Source organism: Sus scrofa, chromosome 14 (assembly GCF_054392235.1).
Source record: "Sus scrofa isolate SSC_HxYL_T2T_F1_AM1 chromosome 14, Sscrofa_HxYL_maternal_Yorkshire_Landrace_v2.0, whole genome shotgun sequence".
NCBI lineage: Eukaryota > Metazoa > Chordata > Mammalia > Artiodactyla > Suidae > Sus > Sus scrofa.
In genome coordinates this window covers 24,042,425-24,061,912 of record NC_139396.1, presented here as the reverse complement: position 1 = coordinate 24,061,912, position 19,488 = coordinate 24,042,425, and the positions used below count along the sequence as shown (strand labels likewise).

At 38.9% G+C, this 19,488-nt stretch overlaps 1 long non-coding RNA gene across 1 annotated transcript; it reads right to left on the bottom strand.

The window, feature by feature from the left end:
* Positions 1-10,281: 10,281 nt before the first annotated feature.
* On the bottom strand, positions 10,282-19,270 carry LOC146396411 (uncharacterized). The gene is made up of 3 exons (XR_014826416.1): positions 14,924-19,270; positions 13,702-14,880; positions 10,282-11,140 (listed from the first exon to the last, which is right to left on the bottom strand). It is a non-coding gene; the product is annotated as an uncharacterized LOC146396411 (long non-coding RNA).
* Between the last annotated feature and the right edge of the window lie 218 nt (positions 19,271-19,488).

The following is a 19,488-nucleotide window of genomic DNA, read 5'->3' as shown; positions in this document are numbered from 1 at the left end:
TCATCTGCAGATGGAATTATGTCCATAATTTTGTTAGACCTTATCAGTATTTGAAATTATTTTCCCTAAATTCTATTCTGTGAAATAAAAATTCAATCATTTCTGTTCAGAGTCTTCACTACATAGTGAAACCAGGTTATTTAATAGTATTTATATCAACTGAATCTTGTATTTTTAAACATTTGGTAGTTTTCAGTTATAATGCTTTTAACATAGTAAAAAACACATCTTTTTAGTTTATAGTCTATAATTAGAGATACAGCCAAGAAAAGAGAATGAAAGCTGAAATCCTGATAGCAGAGTGAATTTAACAGGCCATTAGAAACTTTGAGAGCCACAGATTTTAATGAACACTTTTATGTTTGTAAGCTAACTATTAAAGCCATTGCAATTTGCTGCCCTTCTATCTGTAAGAAGCATATTTTAAATAGTGAATGTAAAAAACAAAATGGGATAAACTCCATCAGTAATGAAAATATTTTGCTTTTGTTTATGTATTCTCAAGAGTCCCTTTCAAATTTTATGCTCGTTTCTTTTCATTGTTGGAGGTGCCTTCCTGGAGTGGGGTAGAGCAGTAAGAAAACACTGGTGAAGCCAAATTTTTTTTTTTTTTTTAATAATTTAACAGGAAAAGTAATGCTAAGTAGCTTGCATTTTGTTTCATTGCAGAGTTACTTTACTCCTTGTTAGACTGAGGCTGGGAATCATCACAGTTCTTCAGATTTCAAAATAGCCCATGACGGTGTTGAGTGCAGACAAGAAAATGCCCAAGTTGCTGAAAGTCTTTCTGTTTTACGTAGGTGAATCTTTGGAGTGTTTGTGGTTTTAAGAGGCAAGAAAATACCATAAAAATACAAAAATTAGGTAAATTAAAACAAGAAGAAGATACCCTCCACAGTGAAGGCAAAGGGCAAAATTCAGGCCAATGTCCCCATTTAGGAACTCCAGATGAAAGGAAGGAGGAGGTGGAGGGTGGGTAAAGGAAGGTCGTGTCTACTGCCTGCTGACCCGAGGATTGCTGTTGAGTTCAGGTCTCAAGCTCCCTCACCCCCAATGTCTATTCCAAGAAATTGTCCCTCTGGCTAACTCTTTAGTGACATGTAATTCATCCCCGTTTCTGGATCTTGTTTCTTTCTTTTTTTTTTTTTCTGGACACTTACTGTTCTATATGTCCAGTGTTCTTTCTTTCTGTATTTTTTTTTTTTTTTCGTCTTTTTAGGGCTATACACACGGCATGTGGAAGTTCCCAGGCTAGGGGTCGAGTTGTAGCTGTAGCTGCCACAGCAGTGAAGGATCTGAGCCACATCTGCAATCTACACCGCAGCTCACAGCAGTGCCCGATCCTTTAACCCACTGAGCGAGGCCAAGGATGGAACCCACATCCTCATGGATCCTAGTTGGGTTCGTTACCACTGAGCCACGATGGGAACTCCCAGTATTCTCTTTTTGGGAGAACTTTCCACCCTATTCATCTCTACAACCCCTTCCATCCACATGCTCTCTACAGAAGGTACCATGTTTTTGGCTCACACAGCCCCTGGTTGATTAATCAACAGTGAGCTTCTGACCCAAAGTGGAATGATCAGGATTTTTCCCTAGGAATCTAAACTGAGACTAAAATGTTTCATTTCTCATTCCCATCTGATTCATCTCCTGAACAAAAGGAATAATCTTAGGTAGCCACATTCACTGAAGGAACAAAAATACCATCCCAGCCAGAGGGAAAAGAACAAAGTGCATTCAGAGAGGGAAGCAGAAAGAGAAACAACAATCTCTTTTTGTTTTAGCAAATTTAAGCTATATTTCTACAGGGTTTTTCTTTGTTTTTGTTTGTTTTGTTTTGTTTTGTTTGAGAAAGCTTATTTTTAATAACAAGATTGTAGTTACATGTCCATTGGGTTCACCCTTCTTGCAGATAGAGGTTGTTCATTTTTAGTTTAAAACTTAAATTGTATTCTCTTCATCTAAATATTCAAGCCATTTTCATCTAGAAGTACATTTTTATTTACTGTGGTTGAGATGTTAGTTAGATCCATACATTTAAGGAAAAAGCTCTCAGAGAAGAATTTTTTTTTTTTTTTTTTTTTTTTTTTTTGTCTTTGCTATTTCTTTGGGCCGCTCCCGCGGCATATGGAGGTTCCCAGGCTAGGGGTCGAATTGGAGCTGGAGCCACCGGCCTACGCCAGAGCCACAGCAACATGGTATCCGAGCCGCGTCTGCAACCCACACCACAGCTCACGGCAACGCCAGATCATTAACCCGATGAGCAAGGGCAGGGACCGAACCCGCAACCTCATGGTTCCTAGTCGGATTCGTTAACCACTGCGCCACGACGGGAACTCCTCAGAGAAGAATTTTTTGACAGATGCCACTCCTTTTCTTCCTTTCTTCCTTCCTTCCTTCCTTCCTTCCTTTCTTTCTTTCTTTCTTTCTTTCTTTCTTTCTTTCTTTCTTTCTTTCTTATTTATTTATTTATTATTTTGTCTTTTTAGAGCTCCACCCATGGCACATGGAAGTTCCCAGACTAGAGGTAAAATTGGATCCACAGCTGACGGCCTGTGCTGCAGCCACAGCAACACCAGATCCAAGCTGCATCTTTGACCTACACCACAGCTCACAGTAACGCTGGACCTTAACCCACAGAGCAAGGCCAGGGATCAAACCTGCATCCTTATGGATCCTAGTCGGGTTCACTTCTGCTGAGCCACAATGGAAACTCGCAGAATTGTGAATTTGGAAGCAAGTCAGTATCTTTTTATGTAACATTGGTGGCCGCATCTTGATATGTGCGTGTACTTGGCTGGATAAAATGTTGATTGAGCGTAAAGAACTTAGTTCCACACTTTGCTCTATACTCCTGAACATAAGTAAGTTTCTTATAACTAGCTTGTATCAGAAAACAACCTCCATAGCATTAACATTAAAAACAGCCAGAGAGCACAATAAAAAGTAAGAGGAAATCACGATATTGGAAGCATTAAAAGAATTGAGCTGCTTATATCATGAAATGTTGGAAAATTACAAGTTTTTAAAAAGTGGCTTTATTGAGGCTATAAGTGTTATATTAGACCTCCCAACAAGGCCTGCCATGAGGTGAACATTTTTACAGCTGACAAATATGAAGAGAAGCAGACAGGCAGGGTTAGGGAGTCTGCTTTAGCAAGGCATCCAATCACACCAGCTCTGCACACAGCCAGACACCACCACACAGACCAAGAGAGAGAAATGGTGTTTATATGTCAGTGAAAAATGCAGCAAATTGTAGAATAAATTGGAGTCTGGGAAAATAGTAAATATGGTGTGAAAATATGAATGAAACTTACTGCTAAGATTACTGGGAAGGTCACAGAAGCTCCTCAGGGGGCCTTAAGCCCCGATGTGTAAAACAACATCTCTGTGCTCAAAGTACCAAAACAAATTGTGAAGTTATCACTTTAGAAGTCAGCCAAGTCAAAAAGAAAATTCAATATTGGGAGCATAATGAGACAGAAATTCTAATTTACTTGACAAAAAAGGAAGATCAGTTTAAATCACCATGTGGATAACAGGACTTTAAAATGGGCCAACTAGGCTAGACAAGACATTTTCCACAGCAGAAAAATATCATAATATGCTATCATATCTATCTTACATGGGCAATCTCTGGATACCTTTTAAAAACAATACTTTTCTTAAAGTGTAACTACTATAGTGGATTGAATTGTGACCCCTCAAAATTCATGTCCTCCCGGAACCTCAGAATGTGACCTTATTTAGCAATAGGGTATTTGCAGATATGATTGAGGTAAGGATTACAATGAGATCCTATTAGATAAGTGTGGACGCTAAATCAAGTGAGATTGTCCTGATAAGCAGAAAAGGACACACACACACACGTACACACACACACACACACACATACAGAGACAAAAAGGAGAATAGCACATGAAGATGAAGGCTGAGATTTGAGTGATTGATCCAAGAATCGCCAGCAAATACCAGAAACTAGGAGAAAGGTAAGGAACAGATAAAACCTCAGAGCCTCCAGAAGGAGCTAACCTTTCCCAGACTGACTGACAGATTTTTTTTTTTATTTTATTTTACTTCTGTCTTCCACAACTGTAGAGAGAATATAATTCTGTTGCTTCAAGCCACTGAGTTTGTGAAAATGGGTTATGGCAACCCTAGAAAACTAATGCAGACTGGCACTGGGAGCTTGGGTGCTGTAGTAACAGACACCTAAAAATGTGGAGGTGGCTTTGACGTTGGGTAAGGTGTTAAGGCTGAAAGAACTTAGAGGTTGGTGATAGAAAAAGTCCTAGACTGTCATTATGAGGAGGTAGAAATACAGTGTTGAAAGTGTTTCTGGTAAGAGCTCAGAAGTAAAAAGCACTGTAGAGAAGGTGTCTCATCATGAATATCCTGTTGTTCCTGAACAGAATCTGTGTAGAAATGTGTGTTCAGGTCTCTAGTGAGACTTTAAAGGGAAATGAGGAACAAGATCTTAGTGGAAATTGGAGAAAAGGTGGTTTTTGATATAAAGGGTCAGAAGACTTGGCTGAATTTTGTTTTTTTCATTCAGGGTGGAAAACAGAACTTGGATAGGGAGCTGAGGAGATTCCCAAACAAAACTCCTTTCTGCTCATAGTAAAATGCCTGAGGAAAGAAGAAATTGAACCAGGAGGTAGTAGGCAAAAAGGAAACAGCATTTGTTCATTTGGAAGGATCCAAGCCAATTCAGATTAAAAAGGATGGAAAAAATACAAACAAGGAAATTCATTTTGGGAGAGTGTGCTGGGGTGAGAGGGCCAAGGGTGACTCCTGGATCCACTCAACCATCCCAGCAGAAACTGGGAGTTGAGAAGGAGTTACACAGGAAGCATCAGTGAAGAACTCTTCTGTTTAATAGTGTGGGTCTCCTTGACATACACCAAAGACTGATGAGGTTTTTGAGAATGTTCCATCAGCAGAAATATGGCCATCTTGAACTGAGGGGAACAGAGACAGGATGAAGTGAAGAGGCTGTTAAACCCCTGAGATTCTGCAGCCAGGAAATGGACTGATAGAACTACTTGACTACAAGCATGGGCTGCCCCTCGGGAAAAAGGAAGGACTCCAAAGACAGAGTTGTGGATACAGAAGTAGAGCCCAGAGAGACAGGCTTAGAGCCAGGGGCCAACAAGGATACCATCATGGACCCAAAGGGAAGGGCCTCAAGCCTCAGAGGATCTTGCCAGCTTTGAAACCTAATGGGATTTTCCCTGTTGGGTTTAGAGTTGCTGTTGACCCCTTTCCATCCCTAGATGGAAATGAGAAAGTCTATTCTGTACCTGTACAATTCATCTATCCTGGAGGAGACAAGTTGTTTTCTAGCTTCATAGGTCCACAGATGGGGCAGAAGTTTTCTAGAGCATGGGAACATACCCAGAGTCTCACCCATGCCTCATTTAGATGATTTAGGTGATGAGATTTGGGACTTTTTTGTGTTGATGATATTTAGGTGAGAGTGGGCTTACAATAAATGCTGGAATGGGTTAAGACTTTGGGGGATCTTGGGAAGTTCCTGTAGTGGCTGAGCAGAAATGAATCTGACTAGTATCCATGAGGACGCAGGTTTGATCCCTGGCCTCACCCACTGGGTTAAGGATATGGCACTGCTGTGAGCTGTGGTGTAGGTCACAGATGTGGCTCAGATCTGGTGTTGCTGTTGCTGTGGCATAGGCAGGCAGCTACACCTCCGATTCAACCCCTAACCTGGGAACCTCCATATGCTGCAGGTGCAGCCCTAAAAAGACAAAAAAAAAAAAAAAAAAACTTGGGGGATCTTGGGATGGGGTATTGGGCACATGGGAGGGATGCAAATGTTTTTACTTTCTGGTAGGAGTTGCTACTCCTTATTGCTCTTTTGATCAGTTTTACTACATTTTTTTTTAATTTTAATGTGAAGTTTAGAATTAGCTTGACTAAAGCACCTCACTCCTCAATGAAACAAAAATGAAAACCAAAATTGTTGGTATTTCAGCTGGGATCATATTAAATATATAAGTTAACTTAGGCATAACTAATATCTTAATGATACTAAATTAGTCTACTTAAAACCTATTGTTTAAGACATACTTACCTGGCTGATTTTTGAGTCCCACTTTCCTTCCATTGATATTTCTTGAACTAACTCCTTCTCCACATATATGTCAGATCTGTTCATTTAGTATCTGATCATCTGATACGTCTCTTCTGATACGCTTCTTGGCTAAAGTTCAGTGAGCCCATTGCAATTAAAGGAAAATTTTTTAATTGAAATGCTTGAGAACTTATATTTTATCTTATGTATTGTTTGTTTATCCTTCTTTGAAGTTATAAAAATCACTTGAAATTTTGAGGCATTAAGTATCATGACTAAACATAAATAAATAGAACAAAAAAGACATCTGTCAAATACAAGTTTTCTTCATGTAGATTTTGTATATTCCTTTAAACATTCATCACACTTTTTGATTTTTTTGGTTATTATTCCTGTTATGCAAATGAGGTAGTTTCTCCCATGTATCTTCTCAATGGTTGTTGATTACAGATGTATCTTTTTATAGTTCAAGTCTGTCTAGAATAGAATTCTGCAAAATAGGCAAAAGTGACACAATTATAAATGCAAATTTTCTTCTGCAACTCAGCCGAAGTTGAGTGAACTATTCATAGCTTCTTATCAGAAGTTCATTAAGGGCATATATGTCTAGGATATAATTATACTACAGGTCTGTCAATGATCTCCTTTAATTCATCTTATTTTATCTTCTTAAATTTTTATAGATTTAACCATCAACCTATGGTTCTTCAAAAGAGAAGTTATCACTGTCAGTGTTGGGACTGTGTAGTAACTATGTAATAAATCATTCCTAGGAACCACAGAATTCTTGAGACTTGATTTGTTAAAGTGATGGACAGAAAGATAGCATCTTTAAACCATTAGCTGCTAGTGGGAGAGACAAGATCAAAACCATAATATTCACTGTATGTGAGGTGTGGAACTCTTTTTAACAGCTTTGCTGAGATAAAATTCACCCATTTATTCAATATTTTTCAGTATAGTGATAAAGGGGCAACATGATGATCTAGTTTTAAAACATTTTCATCACCCTCCCATAAGAAACCTATATTTTGCATCAGCTCCTTCATATCTGCTGCTCTTCATCCCACTTTTCCCCTGCTACTACAGATTGGTAACTACTATTACACTTTCTGTCTCTAGACATTTGCCTCTTCTGGAAATTTAATATAGAGGGAATATGGGTATATATTATTAAATATAAAATATAAATATAATATAAATATAAAATATATTATCATGTATGTACAGATTGTAATGTACTAAATATAATTAGTATTGTTTTAAAGGGTTAGTTATATTATTAAATATTATTAAATTTATTAAATTTATAGTTATATTAAAATTATTAAATTATTAAAGGGTTAGTTATATTATTAAATATAAAAATTATTAAATATTTATATTATTAAAGGGTTATTTATATTATTAAATATAAAAATTATTAAATGTTTATATTATTAAATATTAAATTTATTTATTAAATTTATAGTTATATTATGAAAATTATTAAATTATTAAATTATTAAAGGGTTAGTTATACTATTAAATATCAAACATAAATATAATATAAATATAAATATATTATCATGTATGTACAGATTGTAATATACTAAATATAATTAGTATTGTTTTAAAGGGTTAGTTTTTAAAATAAGTAGACAATGAGACCCTGCTGTATAGCACTGGGAACTATATCTAGTCACTTATGCTGAGCATGATAATGGGAGAAAAAGAATGTGTATGTGTATGTGTGACTGGGTCACCTTGCTGTACAGTAGAAAATTGACAGAACAGTGTAAACCAGGTATCATGGAAAAAATAAAAATCTTTAAAAAATAAAATATTAAAAAAAAATCAAATGAGTAGATAAGAAAATCCTAAATTATTTCAAATTTCCTGAACTTTTGGCATATAATAACCCATGTGACTTAGTTCCCACCCGGGGCTGAATTAGGTACATGTTCTGATGTTTGCAGCATTTCACTGTTAGTAGTCCCAGACTCTACATTGTCCGACACTCTCATTAGTGAGCTGCAAAATGGGAACTTGAACCCTATCTTCTGATTCCAGATCCCACTTGATAGGCTTTCCTAAGTCACTAAGTGTATCCTGACTCAAATATGTTTTATTCATCTGCAGGAATAGGCTGGATAAAACTGCTGCTGGTGATGGGGATTTATTATCACCTAGCAACATGCAGGTATCTATGACCACAGGCATTACTGAGTCAAGAATAACTGAAAGGCAGGTGATGCTGGTGTTGTCTGAAGAATATAAAGGTGGAAGGAAATTACTCTCTATTGATCGTATCTTGGGGAGATACAGCCGGCTTCCCTCTTTCAAATCTCACTCATGTTTGCTGATGCCGAAACAAGACTGTAATTCATTAGTGCCTTACAGCTTGCTAGATTTCTTCTAACCAGGGAACCCTTTGAGCACCTCATAAGGCAGGACTCCTATCTGCTGCACTTTTAAATAATGAACACGCAAATGGTTTTATCTTCCCATTTGCTGAAGATTTTATGGTCTTTCTTACAGATTAAATATAAAGACATAGTTTTTTATGCTTCATAGCTTAAAATATGTTAGTGTAGGGCAGACAACAAGATATTATTATTGATCCCAATTCTTGTTTTTTATGATATTTGCTTTTAAACTAGCAGCCTTTTTACTAATCAATGTATATGAAACATAAAATAGATAAACTATTTCAGCTTGTCTTATTTTCTCCAGCACTTTAATAGAGATAATGGAGTTATGAGTAGCTCATATTTTACTTTTAATATCCTGTTTTTTCTCACCTTGATAATCTGACTTCCTATTATTTAGCTAATTTAGAGAATTTTTGATGCCATTTTCAAAATGCATTAACAAATAACTGCTAATCACTTTTTCCACCAACCAATATTCTCACTGATAATTCTGAATAGGACAGGTGCCAATTGAGGTACTAAATAAAGCATTCAATAAATATTTGTTGTGTGAACAAATAAATTATTCTGACACTAGATTGCCATCTGAATAATCAGCTTTTTAAAATATTTTCTTTTGAAAAATATCAATTTTTTTCAAGATTGCTTTCTTTACATTTTAATATGTATTTTGTGTGAGTGAACTTCCATGTATTTATGTATGATTAAAATGTTATTATATTAAATATTTAATTTTTCCAAGCTATTATTCACCATGTACGGAAGCTGCTCACTGCAGTAAAAATAATACAATAAGTTTGGGAGCCACTTTTACATTTTAAAATTTGCATATATTTCTAAGAAAATGAAAGCAACCATGCTTTCTTTGCTTGCACGTTGTTAAGAAACAGTAATAATTTGCTTATGAAACCAGAATCTCAGGTTGTAAAAATGACAATGAGCATGACATGGCAGTGACTTTTGAAACCATATCCAGGAGAAATCAGTTAAGACTCTCAAACCTCTCCTCTTCTCTGTGTCCTGGAAGTGCTGCAATTTGAGAGAACTTTGAGAAGTCCAGGAAAGAGAGCAGAAGAGAAGCTAACACACTTATGGTCTTCACATCTAAATAAAGAACAATCACAAATAAGAATAACCTCAGAAATATTTGAGGAGAATGAAAAAGAATCTCTTCAGTGTGTTTTTAGAGAATTAATAACTGCAAATCATTAAGAAAATGGGAAACAATATTGCAATCAAAAGACAGTCTCCATGTTTTGATGTAAAAATTAGCCCTTCTTGAAAATAAAGGAAGAATTGTCTGTTCCCAGCTGAGGGTGGATTGCAGTTGGTCATGGCAGTCCAGTGACCCCAATAATAATAACTAGGCAAAGTGGAATAAATTACAAAAAATTAATGTGTTTGAAGTCATCAGAGAGATGCAGAAGAAAGATTATTGAATGAACTAAAATTTCAGAGGGCAAAAACTTCCAGAGACAAACTGATGGTAGGCAGTTTTTTTCCTTCTGTCGGGGTTTGGCGAAGCAAAGGGCTGGGCTGCTGCTAGGGAAAAGAAAAGCTAACACAGATTGGAGCAGTCACCTGGATGTGCAACCATAAAATTGGAGACTCAAACATATGGACACTTTTCCTAGAAAACATTTGTTGATTTCTCCATGAGAAGAAAGACGTATTCTAAAAACTTCTAAAAGGCAGAGTACTCTCTTCACGAGTTTCACAAGCCTTAGGGAAAAAGCATTCTGCAGTTCCTTCCATCCTGCTGAAGGTGAGCAGTCTCAGAAAATAAAACTGACCTTAGAAGAAAATTCTAGAGAGAGCGATGAACTGACAGTGAGGAACACAGCTGTGTTTTACTTGGACATGTTTTGTGCTTTTGTCAGATGACATCTGCCAAGGGACAGAGAAATTGGAAGAGATTTTGACACTTAGCAAAATGCATTTCAGATTCATCTGCATTGTTTTGTGAATCACCAATTCAGTGTTCCTTATTTCTGAGCAATAGTCCATTGTACCAGGGACCAGAGTTTGTTTAATCTTTGATCTGTTCAAGGATATCATGATTGTTCACAGTTTTTGGTAACCATGAGTGGCAATTATAAACATTCATGTAGGGCCCATTTTTGCATGAATACAATTTTTCAATTAACATAAGTGCACAGGAGTAAGATTACTGGGTCCTAAGGTAAGCATATGTTTGACTTCATAAGAAACTCTTCTAAAGTGGCTTTGCCATTTTGTGTTTTTTCATTTATTTTAACTCAGTGAATTTTATTACGTTTATAGTTGTACAACGATCATCCCAACCCAACTTTATAGCATTTCCATCTCAAACCCCCAGGCCATCCCCCCATCCCCCTGCTCTGCCATTTTGTATTCACTTCAGGAATGAATGAGAATTCCTGTTCTGCATACTCAGCAGTGTGCAGTGCTGTCATTTTATTATTTTAATTTTACTAATTCTAACTGTGGTCTCTCATTGTTATTTTAATTTACATTTCCCTAAAGACCAATGATGTCAAGTTCTCTGTTACATTCCGTTGATATTTTTATTCCAGGCTGGTTAGTGTAGTGCTTGGGATGGAGGTTGGATGAGCATCGAATTCTTTGATTGTTTAATTAAACCTCACTTTTAAACAATAATTCTGAATCTTGGGGGTTGGATCTTACTAGTGTTCCTGCCCCTCCTTCAGCTTGAGTGGATTTTCATCAGTCCCCTTGGCCTATGGCTTTGTCACTCTTCGCTCTGCAGATTGAGGCTTTTATTCATTTGGAAAGATGGGGGAGAGCGTCCTGGCTAGATTCTCAGTGGTGGCCTCTGTTGCCCTTCTCTAGTTCTCCAATCTACGGGTTTAGCTGATCTTCCTCCTTGAAGTTAAGATTTTTGTTCTTTAGGATAAACAAGGGTGGGAGTTGGATCTGGGTGGGTTTCAGCAGTGGCTTTTGTTCCTTCTGCCAGCCAGTGTCTTTCTTAGCATTCTCTCCAGCTTCCCTGTGTTTGCCTGGTGGGGTTTCTAGAGGGAAAAGACTGCAGGAGGGTGCAATCCCTCCCTCCTATCAGTGGCTCCCAGGGGCTTCACACTCTCAATAGCCCATGCTTCAATGATTAGTTAAAAATATCTTATTTCTACCTATTGATATGTTGTTTGGCTACTTCTGTCTCAGGTAAGCCAATGTTTTCGTGCTGTTCTCTCCGAAGGTGACTGCCTATCAGTTGTGACCTCAGTTCTTTTATAATCTCATAAAGATTGATCAACTTTTAGTTTTACACCTTTTTTTCCCCTTGTTTTTTTTTTTTTTTTTTTTTTTTTTTTTTTTTTTTTTTTTTTTTTTTTGTCTTTTTGCTATTTCTTGGGCCGCTCCCTCGGCATATGGAGGTTCCCAGGCTAGGGGTCGAATCGGAGCTGTAGCCACCGGCCTACGCCAGAGCCACAGCAACTCGGGATCCGAGCTGCGTCTGCAACCTACACCACAGCTCACGGCAACGCCGGGTCCTTAACCCACTGAGCAAGGCCAGGGATTGAACCCGAAACCTCATGTTTCCTAGTCAGATTCATTAACCACTGCGCCATAATGGGAACTCCTGGAATGAACAATTTTTAAGACAAAAGACCTGATAAAGTAAGAAGGGAAGTAGCCTTGCAGACACGGAAGGAAAGCAGGAGGGCAGGGTGGTCCAGGCAGGAAGTGACGATTCACATCTAGAAAATGAAGCTACAAGGATTGAGGGCCTAGACAAATAGTATGAAGATGGGGGTCAGGGTCAGAATTGGGAATGGACCCTGGACAACTGCCCAGATGGCACACAGGGAGCAGGGAGTCTCCTCCAGCCTGGTGCTATCCATAAGGTCATGGGCAGGTCAAGCAGTTAAAGGAGGCGGGAGAAGAGAAAAAGAGCTGGAGAGCATGACTCATTATCATTCACACTCATCCTTAGAGGTTTGAAGCTTGCGCACTGCCACAGCTACAAAGACGTAACCAGACACCAAGTCTGATTCTTTTCCCCATCTTTTTAGGGCCTCATTCTCGCACATGGAGGTTCCCAGGCTAGGGGTCAAATGAGAGGTGCAGCTGCTGGCCTACACCACAGCCACAGTAACACCAGTTCCAAGCCACATCTGTGACCCACAGCTCACGGCAACACCAGATCTTTAACCCACTGAGCAAGACCAGGGATGGAACCCATGTCTTCATGGGTGATAGTTTTGTTACCACTTGAGCCATGGCGTGAACCCCCAAGTCTGATTCTTTTAACCAGGAACTAGATTTGGGTGTGGGAAAATTAGAAAGCAACAAGAACAAAACCTCTGCCCCTCTTCCTCCACAGTCACATCTAATTGATTGCCAAGTTCTAGGGCTGTGAACTCTCAGTGTCTCCTAGACCAAAGTTCTGTTTCTAAACCCACATTGTCTCTTTTGTTTAAATTATTTGCTTTTGGCATTCAGTCACTTTTACAAGTTCGTTGTTGTTTTTTTTTTTAAGAATTACTGAATTCATAGTTTCAAAGTAACACCTGCATTTTATTTCCTTAGAAATGGCAAATGTCTAGATTTTTTCTGCTGGAGCCATCCAGAAATCATATTGGATAAAAGCGAGAGCCTTTGGAAGTCATAAAACACAGAGAACTTTCACTTGTTCACTTACTTGTTTCTAAAGGTTGTTCATTGAAGTGAGTCTGCAAGTGACATTTCAGTTCATGCGCTTTCAACACGTATATTTTAGGATGTGCTCTTTTTCAGAATTTGAGAAGGTTAAAGCTAAAGCATGCCATCAATCTGTTACGTGTCTGCCAGAAAGCCAAATGCAATAAAGTTCATGTGATCAAAGAAAAACAGCAGAGCGATAACTCTGGCCTGTAAGGGCCAGAGTTACTTAAACATTGAATGAGAGTTTTTCAAATGGAACAAAAATGTGCAGTTTTTCAAGTCTAGTAAAGTTAGGATTAAAAAATAAACAGGATTTTATATATGAATGTGATTTTTTTTGACTCACCATCACTGGTACATATATTTTATGGTACTTTTGGTAGGGAATAGAGTCTTGATGGAGTCCTGATTGTTCCTTCAGAAGCAGTTCTAAGAGCTTAAGAAATGCTGTCTCGTGTCGCTGGGTCTTTGCTGTTCCCTCTCCCTGAAGTGTCCTTTCCCTCCTCTCTTTCACTATTTAGGTTTTCTCATCCTTCCAAGAACAGTTCTTTTTTTTTTTTTTTTTTTTTTTTTTTGCCTTTTTGCCTTTTTGCCTTTTCTAGGGCCGTTCCTGCGGCATATGGAGGTTCCCAGGCTAGGGGTCTAATCGCAGCTGTAGCTGCCGGCCTACACCATAGCCACAGTAAAGCGGGATCCGAGCCGCGTCTGCAACCTACACCACAGCTCACGGCAACACCGGATCCTCAACCCACTGAGCAAGGCCAGGGATCGAACCCGCAACCTCATGTTTCCTAGTCGGATTCATTAACCACTGAGCCACGATGGGAACTCCCAAGAACAGTTCTAAAGCTTCTCTCACCTCCTTGCCCTGGCAAGGGTCTCTGTTGGGCATTTTCTGAGCTCTGTGCCTTTATTTCAGTTATAACAAAGTATAAATAGAAATCTTCTTTTCATTTTTCAAAGTTTTATTGAAGTATAGTTGATTCACAATACTGGGACAGTCTGTCACACAGCAAAGTGACTCAGCCATACACGTACACATTCTTGTTCCGATTCTTTAGCTTCAGATTCATAGCTTATCACAGAATATTGGGTAGAGTTCCCTGTGCTATGCAGCAGGTCCCCTTGGCCAGTCATTCCATGTACCACCAGGTGTACGTGCCCATCCCAAACTCCCAGTCTGTCCCTCCCCCTCCACCTGTCCCCTCTAGTAACCATGAGTTTTTCAAAGTCTGTGAATCTGTTTCTGTTCTGCAAACAAGTTCATTTGTATCCTTTATTTAGATTCCACACATAAGTGATATCATATGTTTCTCTTTCACTGTTTAACTAACTTCAGTATGGTAATCTCTAGGTTCATCCAAGTTACTGCAGATGGCATTATTTCATTCTTTTTTAAGGCTGAGTAATATTCCATTGTGTATGCCAAGATATGCACATCTTCTTTATCTCTTCCTCTGTCAATGGACATTTAGGGACAAATAGAGATTTTATTCCATGATGTCTTGTTTTCTTCTCCATCATTTGACCATAAGCTCCATCAGGAAAATGAGCCCTTTTGGCTTATTATTGTATTCTTCATATCTGGTTCAGTAGCTGCTAAAAGAGTGAATGTGTATGACATGCACACTTGCATGTGTGTAATCTGCATGTCTAAAGGTACATGTGTAATGTGCATATCTGTGTGTGTAAGGTGCACGCTTGCATGTGTGCAGTGTACATCTGTATGCGTGTGTGTGTGCGTGCTTGCATGTGTGCAGTGTACATCTGCACGCGTGTGTGTGCGTGTGCATGTGTGTGTTCTTTCCAGAGTGATCCATGGGAGACTAGAACACTGTGGGGAGAATGAAAGGGCACATCCTCTGTAAGAAAGAACTCAAAGGGGACCCAGCCCAGAGTCTCCGAGCCCTCTCTGGACTTTCCTGCTAGACTCTCCCACCCAGGGATGTTTTGGGAAAGTACAGCTCTGGGACAGGTTTAGAGTAAAAAGCTCAGAGTAAAAACCTCCACCTCCAGGAGGAGACAGGTGGAAAATTGTGTCCAGTGAAGTGTTGTAGCAGGATGATGAGTCCTATCCTAGGCCTAGACCAAAGCCTGTGTAAGAGGTCTGGGTTTTCCTAAAGATGAGTGAAGAGGTGAACCATGGAGGTTTGACTCTCAGGGGCAGGAAATCTGTGAGTCTCTAGGCAGAAGAGCAGGGTTGGCAATGGGGAACACCATGGGAAGGTTATGATCATTTTTCCCTGTATGAAATCTTGAACCTAGCCATGTTCAAATACAGTTTCAAGCTTTGCTGCATCATAATTCCTCCTAGATATCCAGCCCAACACCATCAGTGACATATGTTACGATCACTCATCTTTATGTTGGTAGTGCTTTTCAAGAAGAACTGAAGAATGGGGTTGTAAAGTGCTGCCGTCACGTTGGTCTGAGGAAGCAATAGTCCTGGATTTCCTGATTGCAAAATAAAATGAAAAGACACCCAAGGGAGAGCTGAAAGTGAGTGAGAAAAAAAAATCCACAAAGCAAGTGAGTAGAGAAATTGATGGGAAAGAAGCTTCTACTTACTCAAAACCACAGGAGGAATTTGATCTCAGAAGACAAAAGGTGGACCCTTGGTAATAAGCAGAGTATCAGGGAATAGAGAGATGGAGAAGATGAAAGGAGTTGTGGCAAGACAGGGACATTATGTGATATTATTGATAAGTAGGCCAGGCCTTGGCCTAGCAGGAGGGTGAATTGGGGGGAAGGGCAAGGGGGATCAGATCTGTGGTCCGGAATGACAACTCAGGGGTCCCTGTGAAGTCTGAAAGGGAGTAGAACATTATGTGAGGATGAGACCAGCTGAAATATCAGAATATCAGCCTGCAAAAATAAATGCTGATGTTTTAAAAGGAAAAAAAAATTTACTTTTCTATACCCTATTTAAAATATTTGATTGTGTATCTCACTGACAAAAGGGGGAGATGTTGATTTAGCAGATATGCCAGGAAGGGAATATGTGACTCATATTAAGAAATTGCTAAAGGACACAAAGAGCCATCAGTTAAAGCTTCTGTGACTTGAGGTAGTGGATATTCCATCCCTGACTGGATTGAACAGAACTAGATCATAGGAAATGTGGAAAGGATTTTTGTCTTGTGTTCAGTGAATGTGTCTTTAGACTATTAGAAATGGAAAAAAATAAAGAAAATACATGCACATTAATCAGAATCTATTTTTTTCTACCAGCATCATCATCATACTTGGCATGTGTAGAATTTATAAACTGTAAAACTAGCTTTATGACCTGAGAGATCTTTCTAATAATTGCTCTACCAGAATTAAATGCTAGATCAGCAGCCTTTGAGAGCACTTAATGGATTTGATCATATGACAGGTTGTATGTAATTTGTATTACATAAGACCCATAAATTTAGGAATCAGGTTAATTTTGTCCTGAAAGTAAGTTAATTACTTTAATATTTCCCAGCTTTACTACAATCTTAAGTATATAACATAATTGATTTCATCTCATCTTTTCATTGATCTAAATGTAAAGAAGACTGAGTTAATCATAAAAAGCTGATTTCTTTAATAGGTTTTTAAATTTATGGTGGGAGGGCTAGGTGTTGAATCGGAGCCTAGGCCACAGCAACGCCAGATTTGAGACGCATCTGTGATCTACAGCACAACTCACAGCAACACAGGATCCCTGACCCACTGAGCGAGGCCAGGAATCGAACCCACATCCTCATGGATACTAGTTGGATTCATTTCCACTGCGCCACAATGGGCGCTCTGAGATTTTTCTTCTTTAATTTAGTCTTTATTTTTAGATATATTTTTACCTGAAGATGTGATCTCTAATTGGTAAAGTTAAGAAAAGTACTATGCCATGTTGCTCTTAAGCCCCCAAAGCATTTGTCCAGAAAAAAATATAGAGAATAAATATGAAGTGTCAGAAGGGTTTTCTAAGATAGGACCTATAACTATTCTCCTTATAGAGATTAGGTGCATGTAACACCTTTAAATGACTCAGATAGAAATTGGCATAATCGGACTTCAATACCAGTCCATCTGACCATAAAGTCCATGTTTTTAACCACTGTGCTATTCTTTTTTTGTAAAAACAAAGCAATGCAATATTTAGGTGCTTCATCTGTTCTTTATTTATTCAGAGGCATTTATTTAACACTACAATATGAGTTTTGTTGGGTATCAGAAATGCAAAGATAAAAAAAGCCAAAGTCTGAAGTTCCTGTCACGGCACAGTGGAAACAAATCCAACTAGGAACCATGAGGTCGAGGGTTCCATCCCTGGCCTCACTCAGTGGGTTAAGGATCCGGCGTTGCCATGAGCTGTTGTGTAGGTCACAGACACAGCTTGGATCTGGCGTTGCTATGGGTGTGGTATAGGCTGGCATTACAGCTCCAATTGGACCCCTAGCCTGGGAACCTCCATATGCCATGGGTGCAGCCCTAAAAAGACAAAAAGACCAAAAAAAAAAAAAAAAAAAAGCCGAAGTCTTTGTCCAAGTGGTTTTCATGTATATGTAGTATGGCATTCAAATTAAGATGAAAATAAATATTTCTTTCAGGTATCTTTTTTAGCATTTACTTGACAACCAATGATATTAGGACAAAAGGTTTTTTTTAAAAAGAGGGAATCAGATTTAGAATGAAAAGAAAAAGCAGATACTTCTTTACACACATTACTTACTTTTTCCAAGTCTACATATAAAACTTCACTGGTTACTCAAAATTCTTAAGTTAAATGTTTTCTAAACTAACAACTCATTTTCCTCATTAAGAACAATGTTCTAGGGAGTCCCATCATGGCGCAGTCAGAGACGAGTCCGACGAGGAACCTTGAGGTTGAAGGTTCGGTCCCTGGGTTAAGGATCTGGCACTGCCATGAGCTGTGGTGTAGGTCGCAGATGTGACTTGGATCTGGTGATGCTGTGACTGTGGTGTAGGCCAGCAGCAACAGCTCTGATTAGACTCTAGCCTGGGAACCTACATATGCTGCAGGTATGGCCCTAAAAAGACAAAAAGAAAAGAATATTCTAAAAATTGGTTGATATTTCAGTTCAGCTGTCAAAAACCCATCAAACTCATAATGTACAAAAGTGGTTAAAAAATAGGAAGAACTTATAAACCAGTGCAAGTCTGCAGTCATGGCATTCGTCAAATTTCAGACACTGAGCAGCCCCAACTCCATCCCTCTACACACTCTCATGTGTGTTCTGTCTCTTTTAGGACCGCACCCGTGGCATGTGGAGGTTCCCAGGCTAGGGTTCAAATCAAAGCTGTAGCTGCCGGCCAATGCCACAGCCACAGCAATGCCGGATCCTTAACCCGCTGAGCAAGGCCAGGGATTGAACCTGTGTCCTCACAGATTCTAGTCAGATTCATTTCTGCTGAGCCACAATGGGAGGTCCTCTGGTTTCTTCTTCCACAGACAACCCTCCTGGTAGAGAAGAGCCATAGCATTTCCCAGCCCCACAGCCATTCATTGGACCAGATGAGGAGAAAAGAACATTGTTTTCACTCAAACGTTAAACTCCAAGTCATTAGTCTGATTATAGGTGTTTAGGCTACACACCAATTCAGGATAAATCATCAAGACAACAGTGATGACAATGAGCTTATTAAGCCTGTCTGAGATGAACTCTGAAGTTGGGAATGGGGTCCGTTCCACCAAATCTTCATAGGAGCTGTGGACACAAATAGCAGTGCCTACTAGAAATATACATTGACAGATAATAGAAAATAGAGTTACAACTTCAGAGAATTTCTAAACAAAACCCACACATTATTGATTTTGTATAATTTCTTCTATTTCACTCGGTGATTGATTTGGAAGACTTAGAATATAACTTTGGCGTTCCCGTCGTGGCGCAGTGGTTAACGAATCCGACTAGGAACCATGAGGTTGCGGGTTCAGTCCCTGCCCTTGCTCAGTGGGTTAACGATCCGGCGTTGCCGTGAGCTGTGGTGTAGGTCGCAGATGCGGCTCGGATCCCGCGTTGCAGTGGCTCTGACGTAGGCCGGTGGCTACAGCTCCGATTCAACCCCTAGCCTGGGAATCTCCATATGCCGCGGGAGCGGCCCAAGAAATAGCAACAACAACAAAAGACAAAAAAAAAAAAAAAAGAAAGAATATAACTTTAATGACCCTAAATACTTGCAATGAAATAACATCTATGCACTAAACAATTTTAAATGCTAGGTTATTATAAATTGTACATTTTAATATTGTGTCTCTTTGAAAGAATCTTTAATTTTAAAAATCAAAACAAAGATGATTTTGGAGTTCTCTTGTGGCGTGGTGGGTTAAGGATCTGG